The 10,988-nt window shown below is 45.9% G+C and overlaps 1 long non-coding RNA gene across 1 annotated transcript; it reads right to left on the bottom strand.

Moving 5' to 3' along the window:
* Window positions 1–3,309: 3,309 nt before the first annotated feature.
* On the bottom strand, window positions 3,310–6,491 carry LOC149325867 (uncharacterized). The gene is made up of 3 exons (XR_016286189.1): window positions 6,400–6,491; window positions 5,080–5,203; window positions 3,310–3,362 (listed from the first exon to the last, which is right to left on the bottom strand). It is a non-coding gene; the product is annotated as an uncharacterized LOC149325867 (long non-coding RNA).
* Between the last annotated feature and the right edge of the window lie 4,497 nt (window positions 6,492–10,988).

Below are 10,988 nucleotides of genomic sequence, written 5' to 3'. Positions count from 1 at the left end.
AATTCTTCACAGTGATGCCGTTTTGGAGGAAGGAAAAGGGCAAACACCAATTCAACGCTAACTGGGGTGAAGGAGCCTGGCCTTCCAGATACTGGGCAATGAGCCTTAGGTTAGGGCCACGAAGTCACTGGTGCCTACCGCTCCCAAAAAGACAACCTGATCGAGCTCTTCCGGCAGTTTGTCGACTGCGGCTCAAGACAGGCAGTCCACATCTGTGTGCTTCCCCACATATTTGTATACGACGGTGATGTCGAACTTCTGGGTGCGGAGGCTCCGCCGACCAAGGTGGACGGAGAGGTCTTTCAATTTGGCAAACTACCACAGGGCGTGCTGATCGCTTACCACCTTGCATTGTCGTGCGTAAAGGTAGGGGCGGAATTTCGACGCAGCCCTTATGATAGCAAGGCACTCCTTATCAGTCGTCAAGTGCTTACCCTCGACCTTGTACAGACAACGCCTAACAAACGCTTTTACTTTCACCCGCTCACCGCTTCTCTGAGCATGGACGCGTCTAAGCCCGCGCTGCCTGCGTCAGGATGAATTTTAGCTTCGGTGATTTCATCCAAGTGCTCGAGAACCTGGAGGGGCTCTAAAGGATGGTGAAGTTTCTTGAAGGCTTCCACTTGCAGCACTTCCCAATTAAATGGCCCGTCTGCCTTTGTCAGTTGGCTCAGAGGTCCGGCGATGCTCGAAAAGTTCTTGACAAACCGCGCCTCGGTAACACACGCACTGTCCGCGGAATCTTCGCATAGCTTTCTCGTCGGTCGATGGCAGAAATTGCGCGATAGCAGCTGAGCGCTCTCCATCCTTGGTTACGGTGCGCCCTAACAGCCACAGCTCCTCATGGGCGAAGTGCCACTTATCTGCTGTCAAGGTTTTCCCGGACAACGTGAAAGGCATAAGGATCAATACTCAGCACCTCCACCAGAAGTTGCGTAGCGGTGACGGCCGTCAGAAAAGAAGCAGAAAGGGGCGCCTAGATTGAACTATTTGTTGGGAAGACCTGCGCCCACGGAGAACTGCATGAATTGGCGGTGGCGAAACAAGCTGGCTCGGCGGTCGTCGAACAGAGTGTACGCCGCTCTCGGCCGCGCTCCATTTCGAGCTGATAACGAACTTTCGACATAGGGCGTGCGAAGTAACAGTAGAAGAACTGTGGATTGGGCGTGTTGTGGTGATCCATGGTATTAAAACCAGCGCTAACAAACCCAGACAGAGGACGAGATGACACAGCGCCTTCAGTTTGTGCTGTCTTGTCCTCTCTCTGTGTTGGTTAGCGCTGGTTTTAATACGAGGTTGCGAAGTAACCACAACAATCTTTAAAAACGTAGAATCGGCTCCGCCTGCGTGTGTTCAATCGAGATATATCTGGTCGGCTCTCGCATCTTCATGTTATGAACCTGCGTTCCGGCGGCTTTTCGCGTGAACAAAACAAACAGTACAATGATTCGCGGCGCTATTTAACGCACATTTATTTGGAAAGAAATCTGTGTTGTGCACTATCGCTCTAAGCACTCCAAAGTAATTAGTCGAGTCCCGAAGGCACTTTTCTTTAATGTTTTTAAGCGTTATGTGCGCTCATGGTACCTGATTGCTTTGCATCCCAGTTTGATAGAGCACGCAAATCGGGCTTGTCGGCATATCTCGTAGACACTGTGGTGGAATCAGTATTGAAAAAGAATAAGCCCCTTTCCATTGAATCATGTCGGCCGCAACCTCGGTGTCAGAGGAATAAAAATACGAGGTCATGCCTACGAGCACAAAGCAACACATAACATATTTCCGTGTCTGGTGTGCAAAGGGCGTTTTATGCACAGTGCAGGCTATCTACACTGTGGAGGCCTGGGAATAAAGGCCATTCCACCGTGGTGATTTCAATAAGATGCATGTAAAGGCATGCCTTTTGTGCTTCGCTGCTGTAGGGCGCGAGGTCCTGTTTAGCTGCTGCGAAATACGCATCGGCCAAACAGCCTAACGTACGTGAATGATGGTTCGCATCGTGCTCTCGAATATGCGTAAAAAAAACTAACTACGCATTGATTGTCATGATATGAGTTTGTGGGAAACAAGTAGTGAAAAAAGGATAACACCTCTTTTCCTGACATAAATGCCAAACAGTGATGATAAGATGATATAGCGGTCATCGAGATAAGTGCTTAAGTGTAACCGCTGCGGCTGGGAGTATGCTTGAGGGATGTTGCGAGGTTTGAAATTTTCCACTCAATTGGTGACCATAGTTGGCCTAGCACAGAGCTCATTAGGGTAGGAGATTCCTTCGTTAAGCCGCCGCGGTGGCTCAGTGGCTATGGTGCTCGGCTGCTGGCCCAAAAGACGCGGATTCGATCCCGGCCGCGGCGGCTGAATTTCTTTGGAGGAGAAATTCGAGGCCCGTGTACTGTGCGATGTCAGTGCACGTTAAAGAACCCCAGGTGGTCGAAATTTCCGGAGCCCTCCACTACGGCGTCTCTCATAGCCTGAGTCGCTTTGGGACGTTAAACCCCATAAACCAACCAACCAACCATTCCTTCGTTAAGGGCAGACAAGAGCTGATTAATCACTATGGCGAAACCTGCTTCGCTTTGATCCCGTTGCATGTTGAGGACACCTAAACATTCTCTTTGTAATTCTTAGCGAGCCGAGCGACCTAGAGATGCACCCGATACAATTCCGGAAGGGCCTACACTGTAAAAAAATTTGCTCAAGTTTACGTACAAACCTGCAGGCAATGCGATGCCGAGCTGTTTCCGCAATTCATAAACGGACACTTTGAGAAACACGGCAAGTCCTTAAGAAGGACTCAGTACGTACATCAACCTTAAAAAGAAATTAGTTTACGTATTCCTACGTTTAACTCTTTCGGACCCTTCTCTGTGTACTCATACGTAAGCCAACCGTAAAAAATTTGTTTACGTATTCTTACGTTTAACCTCTCTTGGACCTTTTTCCGTGTACTCAAGTGATGCGGCTTGTCGCCAATGGCTTGAACAAAACTTTAAAGCCAGATGACCATACTGGCAAGCCGTCTGAAGTCATACTGACACTGCTGATGCATGGTGCGGCCAGAATGATGGCGTGGAGTGTTAAGTAGAATATAAGCTGTCAACCGCATCCAGATTCTTAATTTGTGTAACTGATCAACGTGTCTTGACTCACGTTCAATCATGTACAATAGCAGTCCAGGTGGAGAAGAAATGAAGTACTATTACACACAAGCTCTTCCTTTATGCATGTTGTGCATTGCGTACATACAAAGCATGTGGCTTAGAATGAAAGAAGAGAGTTTGGGTGAGTAAAGGCACATACGTTTTATTTTCATGCCAAATTGCATACATTGTACGTCTGCATATTGCTGTCAGATTCATCTGAAAAGCATAAGAAAGACCTCACTTAGCAAACACAATCAAACTATTCACTATTGACCAACTGGCTTTGTAGGGACTTGCAAAAATATTTAATGAGAACCAAACCATTACGTTTCATTGACCAAATACACTTTTTCTTTATAGGAAAGAAAGTAAAATCCGCAGGACCAGGAAAAAACACACAATGTGCTTACCTGGACAACACTGTGTGCATGAATGCCCTGGGCTGCCGAAAAGAAGGTAGCTCAGGATGGGTGCCAAAAACAATTCAATGCAGATACCTTCTTGCTGTCCATAGTACTCACTGCAAATCTTAGTGAGCAAAGAACAATGGCAACATCTTAGTATGGTCGAAAACTTGCCCACAAGCAATGTGCAAGTGCACTTCCCCAAGTCATATGCTCGCTCACAGCTTCCATTATCACAGCACGGGCAAGAAAATGTACAGATCTCCGATTTCGAATGAAAACGCAGTCATAGATACCGGTCACTGCCCATTGAGGTATTCCAATAAGTCTGCAGTACGCCTTAGAAGGAGCGTATCCTCATGCTTTCAGAATGGGCTCTTTGCAGGAATCTAACGAAATGCTGTTGCCATGTGGATCTTATCGAAATGACCCAAAAAGATGAAGTGTCCTCATGTGTCTGGCGCAAAAAAGGGCTAAAACGTGAGTCTTTCTGCTTCTTCATCAGCTGTGAAATGTTCTTTATCCTGCTGCTTCGCACAGCCTCAAAGTCTCTTTTTGTCTTTTTGCAAAACCGTTCTATATCAGCACAAAATCTCCCTCACAAACATTTCAGCACCCATGAAGAAGCAGAAATACCCACGTTTTAGGCATTTTTTCACAAAATACATAAGGAAGGCTCGCCTTTCTGGGCCATTATTTCCTAAAGGTCCATGTGGCAACAAACTTTGGGACATTTTCTGCAAAGAGCACTATAAGTTCTGAAGCCTGAGAATTCATTCCTCATGAGATACCTGTTGATATGACAGGATACCTCAATGATCTGTTACTGGGGCCTGTGAGTGCACTGGCACTAAAATCAAGGATGTGTACCTTTCCTCGCCACGTGCTGCAACAATGTATGTTGTGAGCAAAAGCATTAAAGGTATCGAAGGACTGTGCTTCCAGCTTGCTTGTGGAGGCAAGCGCAAGAGTCTGGCCATGCTCAGCTGTAACCTTTGCTGCTTGTTCAGTGAGTTCTGCAGTGAGTACTAGGGACAGAAAGAAGGCACCTGAATCAGCTCGTCGTTGACACCCATCCTGCATGACCTTCTTCTCGTGCAACATAGCAGGCAACTCCATAAGGTCCTTCATGCACATGGTGTCATTCGAGTCAGTGTGTTGCATCAGCGATTTCTTCCCGGTCGTGTGGTTTGTGCTATTTTCTAGAAATTCTTTAAGAAATGACTACTTAATCCTCCACTTCCTGAAGACAATGCGCTCGACAGGGCAGTTCCACATGCTGTGCAGCAACCTATCTTTTTTCTCATATGTCAGAGGCACTTAGCTATCAAGCAGTGCTTACTGTATTCAGCAGTGAAGTGTACATGCGAGATATCATTATTTTCAAGTTCTCGCAGCGGCATCTCATGCAAGAATATCGAAATTCTCTTCAATTTGTGCTGATATTTTTAAGGATACGCACTCTTATTAGGTTAAAACAAAAGCTGGTCACATACGAAACAGCAGAAGCAGAGCACCGAGGTACTCACCAATTGCTTGAAGAGCTGTCTGCCAGTTCTCGTGCCATCCCAAATATGGGTACTTTTGAGTGCACTCCTGTCAATGTCTTCATCACGTCAAGCCACTCCAGCATTTCGGTCGAAAGATTTCCCTCTAAAAAAAAAGGAGTTTGTTTTGTTACACTGGTCATATTTAATTTTACTTTGCACTAGGTACATGGCATTTTACTGCCCTAGACTTAACAATACCAATCATGAATCACCTTTTGAATTTTGTCATATATGATCACAAAATTTGGTGTATGCGATACAGTCTTATAAATTCTGATCAAAATAAAGCTGACATAGTTAAGTATCATTTCTAGAAATGTGGTATCAAGGAAGGAGGCTAATTAGATAACCTGCATGAATGTTTTTAGATGGATCCAAGAGTCGGCACTCTAGCATACAAAATGTAAAGGGTCATCCACTCTTACTGCGAACACATGGCCGCTCTTTTAAGACAGCCACTGCAAGTGACGCAGCCGCTCATCGCAGCAGTGTGGCGCTGGAGAAGGAGCTGAATGTGGTGTTTCGCCTCATCTGCCAATTCGTTTCGATTGCCTTCCAATGAGCCTTTCAAAGAGCACAGCCATGCGCTCGCGTGTTCGCACTAAGAGTGAACGACCCTATACAATATGGCAGGTTTCATCTTCTAACATGTAACTTCATGCTCCAATCACGATCTAATTATGCAAAAAAATTTTCAACCTTCCATTCTGCATAAAGGAAAAATTCCTATGGGTTCTGTTCACCAGCCTCTGCAAGTACAGGCAAACTGTGCACGTTTTACATTCAGTTTTGATAGCTTTGCTCTCTATATGACGTCTTGTAGTATAAAACAAAAAAAATGAAATTAATTTTTCATATTGCCTGAGCTACTGACGAGGTACAGAATATAAATGCAAAATGCCTTTTGTCCCTGCATAAAATTGTTGATACAGATACAGCTGTGCTTAACTGAAAGAACTATTGTGCAGAACTGGGCTATTTGGCATTAATTCGCTGAAGCCAGAAAATGTGTGTAAAATATAGAAAGTCCTAGTTCTTTCTCGTTCTTGTGTTCATTTTTGCTACTCGTTTCAACAAACCAAGGCTGAAAAAGCATTAAAAGAGGGCCATTCAAAATAGTATAAGTGCAGCAATTCATACGCCTTTATAATGTGGCCATATATCATTATGTTATAGCCAGAGTACCATATCTATTCACCATGCCGGAGCACTGAAAAAAGGTGAAAGAAGTACTAAACGAAGGTTTGCTAATCCCCTAAGCACGTCGCAGAAAAAATTAGGCTGGGTGTGATGACTCACCTCTGTAGAAATCCAAGTCATGACATTTGCTTCCCCCATGATGAAGGCTCAGCACATAATAAGGCGACAGAAGGTTTGTCATTTCCAAGAAAGGGATCCATAAATACTGCTTCCGGCTCATAAGACAGAGCGGCACTCATTGTAGATTCTACCTGCAATGCAAAAAGCAAAGTTTGTTTGAGTGGACTAAACTAGAAAAAAAAGCATAAAATATCTATGGCCAAATGTCTGAACTGAAAGAAATTGAGGGCATTGTAATAGTGACTATGCTATATATCGCATGCAAGATATGCATGATATTCAACTCAGCTACCATTGGCTTAGCTACTATCTTGTACATTATTATCACAAAAATACTGATATAGTACTATCAGCATAAGGAGTAGCAGTGAAGATTTCATGGAAATAGAGGAAGGGACTTAGTGTTGGCTGTCATTTTCACAGCAGGCACCGGACCAATAGCTAGTGCAAAGGAAACAGGAGAAATGGCCGAAGAGAGGACCAGGAGGAAGGCAGATAGCATAGGAGGACATGGAGGACATAGGATACAATAGGAAGTCAAGGCTTGCATAAAGCAAAATTAAGACATTAGTAAAGATGTACAAAACCAACCACATCACTGCACAGAGTGGAAGACTTTCATTAACCGCATTTAGCTCACAATGTGCTCTCATATATCCTTGTAGTAAAATTTGTAATTATTAATTCCATAACTCAAGGAGTGAAACCAATACAGGAGTGAAGGGCAGTGAATTAGCCATGGGCGTGATGCTTGTGCCTTCCTAGCAGCAGACAGATTGATGATTCAGTTGAATATCAGGTCTCAGATACTAATAGTTCAATATTAGCAGCTGCACATTGTTTTATGCACCCTTCTAAAACATATGTGCAGCATTTTTCACAAGACAGTGCATGCTTCAGTTGGGGTACCTGCTTGGAGAGTAGTGTACAGTCAGGCTGGAATGAAATATGAGCCACGCGGATGAACAAGACAAATTATTTTGCCTGTGTGCTTTCAACTGCAGTATACAGCTAGCCTAATTCATGTTTCAGGGTAAAGAATCTACTGAAGTACTCATTTACAAGCCTTTTATAAATGAATATCTCGCTGTAAAGCAGAAAAGTACAACATATGTGTGTTTGCATTTCATTCCGCCCTGACTGTACATGCAGAACATGTCTGTAATAAGTATTATTATCAGTGATGGCTGTTACTTCCAACACTAAGCAGATAAGTGAAACCTCCAAGCCCTCCTTGAAGGCAAGAGTCTATGCAGACAAGATGCTAAACACGCTTTGAAGTATGTAGATTTGATATTCAGCACGGCAAATACTGCTACATTAATAGCGAGGACTTCAGGTCAATACATGGTGCCTTTGAAACTTCTTGCCTACAATTTGCTCGCGAAAATGCAAAACGCATGCAAAAGTGCAATCTGTAGGCACAACAATTCATGCTGTGCAAGCAACAAGAAAAAAAATGAAGGCAATGCAGTGATACTCCTTCAGTCATTCAAGTGTAAAAATGATAATGCATGCTGGCTGATGTTGCTACTTTAACAATGAAAAATAGCGGCTACTGCTCACTTACAACAAACGCTTTCTCTCAGCAAACAATGAAATAAGCAATGCCAGTCATGCAGCCTCTCGTCATTCCTTTTACGAAGACAGCCTTTAATGCATTTGGAATGCAAGCCTCCCCGCCAGTGCAGCGACACAAATACACGGAGGTTCGAATGCAGACGATATAAGAGTTAATTTACCACGTCGTCATTATAACGTAAACGATTCACACGCGCTCTGCACCAGGCCGCCAGTCAAAGCCAACTCTTTGATCACGTACTGCCTTGATGCGGTACATGATAGGTTGCACCGAGTGTGCGACGCTACCAAAAAACACGAGCAAGCAGTGTATCCAAGTGAGCGCAAAGCAGATGTAGCCAAGCACATGCAGCAGCCGATGAGCAACCTAGATTATGAAAACGGGCGCACTAAGGCGCGCGTGAAATGGAAAGGAGCGCGAAAGGCGCGCACGCCAAAGGTCCCTCCTGAAAACAATACAGCACGGTGATAATCCAGGCGACGATGGCTGAAGCAGGCAGAAGCTCGAGCTGGCACGCTAAGGTGCGCGCGGAGCACAGCACGGACAAAATCCGACGACGCAGAAGAGTGCGCTGAGAACATGTCGAGAAGAGAGAAGAAGAAGAACCGCGGCAGAGGCATGGGGAGGGAGGCGAGCGCTTCGAGAGACATACCGCCATGGCCGACGTTGTGTCGGGAAGCCGCACACCCGGCAGGAAGAAGAGCCACTCGGGCCACTACAGGAGCTGCGGTGAAACGTTGTCGGCGTAAGACGCACGCAAAAACAGTTGAGGGTTACTCTGGTTGCGCGTGGAACGAAGACTGGAACGACGAAAGTGGCGCAATGGCTGGCGTACACCGGCGTTAACCAGCGTGGAACACAACGCCCGAATTCAACCACCGTCCACCGCCAGCATGACCGCCAGCCATGGAGGAAGGAAAAAGAGAGGAGAGGCCCTTTCCACACAACACCATGGGAGAAAAATGTGGAGGAAATCACGTGGTTTTTTTTCGCGATCGGGAGGCCACCTAGTCCGGGCAGCTTAGCAACGGTGTCGTAGTTGCTGCTTGCAAGCCGGGCGGTAGCAGACGACCGCGGCGTAGCAGTTGCGGTGCGGCGTACTTTTCTCAACTGCTCGAGTTTGTTTTAAGCATGAAATGCTTTTAGCCCCCGTTGTCGGCAGTGTGGTGACGTCACGCCGAGACCGAGAGCCATCATCCGGGCACTGAAATCTACTCATCTTGGCACTGAAATCCAGTCATCCGGGCACTGAAATCCAGTCATCCGGGCACTGAATTCCAGTCATCCGGGCACTGAATTCCAGTCATCCGGGCTCTGAAACGAGAACATCCGGGCACCGTACGAGACTTAACGAGATTTAACGAGACTCTCTAAGCCCTCCTACGCGGCCGGCATGCAAGCGCCGGTTGGTCTCCAAACGAGACAAAAATTAACTGCTGCCAGTGCCTTCTCAATGTTTATCAAGATATCAGTGGAGCTGTGGGTTTGATAATGCACGGAATTATAATTTCCGATTTCTAATAACGCGTGCAAAAAGCACAGAAATGCCATGTTACACTTCGTTGTCGTACGTGATCCGGGGGAGAAGCGCTGCGTTCAAAGGGCAAGGCATCGCGCCGAACGGGTGGTGGCGTTCCTCCCTTCCTTTACGGTGCGGTTCGGGTGTCCACCGAGATGGCAGACAATTACTGCGCCATTTCCTTTCCTCAAAAAACCTTGCGTTCAAATGGCAAGGCATCGCGCTGAACGGGTGGTGGCGTTCCTCCCTTCCTGTACGGTGCGGTTCGGGTGTCCACCGAGATGACATTAGGCCCGTAAACATTTCATGCTTACTCTACTCTCGTTTACGGGAGAGGCAGAGATTTCTGATCGTGCTCACAAGCTTACGTTGGCGCCGTTCACTCATATCTCAGGCGGAATTCGCTGCAAAGCTCTCGTTGTTGCGTGCATTTATTTCAACGTGCTCGACCACGATCGCACGGGCATTTCGTCAACTGCGTCACTGCTCGGAGCAGTCGGGAGACCGCCGCTGCTTACTGAGGAGCACTCGCGCTGTTCGTTTACCAGTGATTCAATACGCCGTGCGCTAGAGAGGTCGTCGGCGTATTGCGCGGACGTTTCGCGTCCTGTGCGTGCAGTGTGCGTGTGCCATTCGCGCTCCCGTTTCCATCGGCAGTGAAACCTCGTTGCTATTAGGCGTGCTCTTGCAACGCTCTAGTGATCGTCACTGGTGTTAGTATAACTATTTTCGTTTTTCGCGATTGCGCTTGTGTGAGCAGCGGGGGCCATGAAATCGGTGGAGGGCGATATTTTAAAGAAAGCCGCTGCGCTCGCTTTGCATGCTTGGACGCCCCTGTTATACGCCGCCGGTAAAAATGAAAAGAAAGAGACCCTGCGCTTAAACAATACCTTAGAGATTTTTTTTCTTTATTAAAGGCGGAGGGTTAGTTTTGTTCACTGCAATATCTACATAAAGATACGAATGCACACAGGATGCCGAGAACTTCATTTGTAAAAAACATTTATTTTCTCACAAAAAACAACTCGCACGAAAAAACGTGGCTATTTACAATATCTTCATATCATATACAACAACACAAAAGCTTCTGCTCTATAACAAAGTCATCAACTGCAAACAAATGACATTTGTCAAAACTTCAACCCCATATGCAAACCTGCGCTCGGCTGCTGGTCCTTTAAAAAAAAGCACTTTTTATTTTCGCGATACCTTCATTTGAAGAGAATGCAAAGGATTAAAAAGTAAACTGACGTAAAAAGGTCTGTTAATAACGGGGTGAACTGTGCCTAGAATTAAAAGGAGTGCCATACGCCGTGCGACGGTGAACAATAAATGGGCACTCTTATTTTCGTTTCCACATTTCGTTTCCACATTTATTTTCGTTTCCATTATTTTCGTTTCCAGTAAATAAATAAAACATGTGCCCCCCTCGAACAAAATTTCTGGCTACACCACTGCTCGTGTGGA

This window comes from Amblyomma mixtum, chromosome 10 (genome assembly GCF_055824585.1).
Source record: "Amblyomma mixtum isolate Tamu chromosome 10, ASM5582458v1, whole genome shotgun sequence".
Lineage (NCBI taxonomy): Eukaryota > Metazoa > Arthropoda > Arachnida > Ixodida > Ixodidae > Amblyomma > Amblyomma mixtum.
This window is presented reverse-complemented; position numbering and strand designations above follow the sequence as displayed.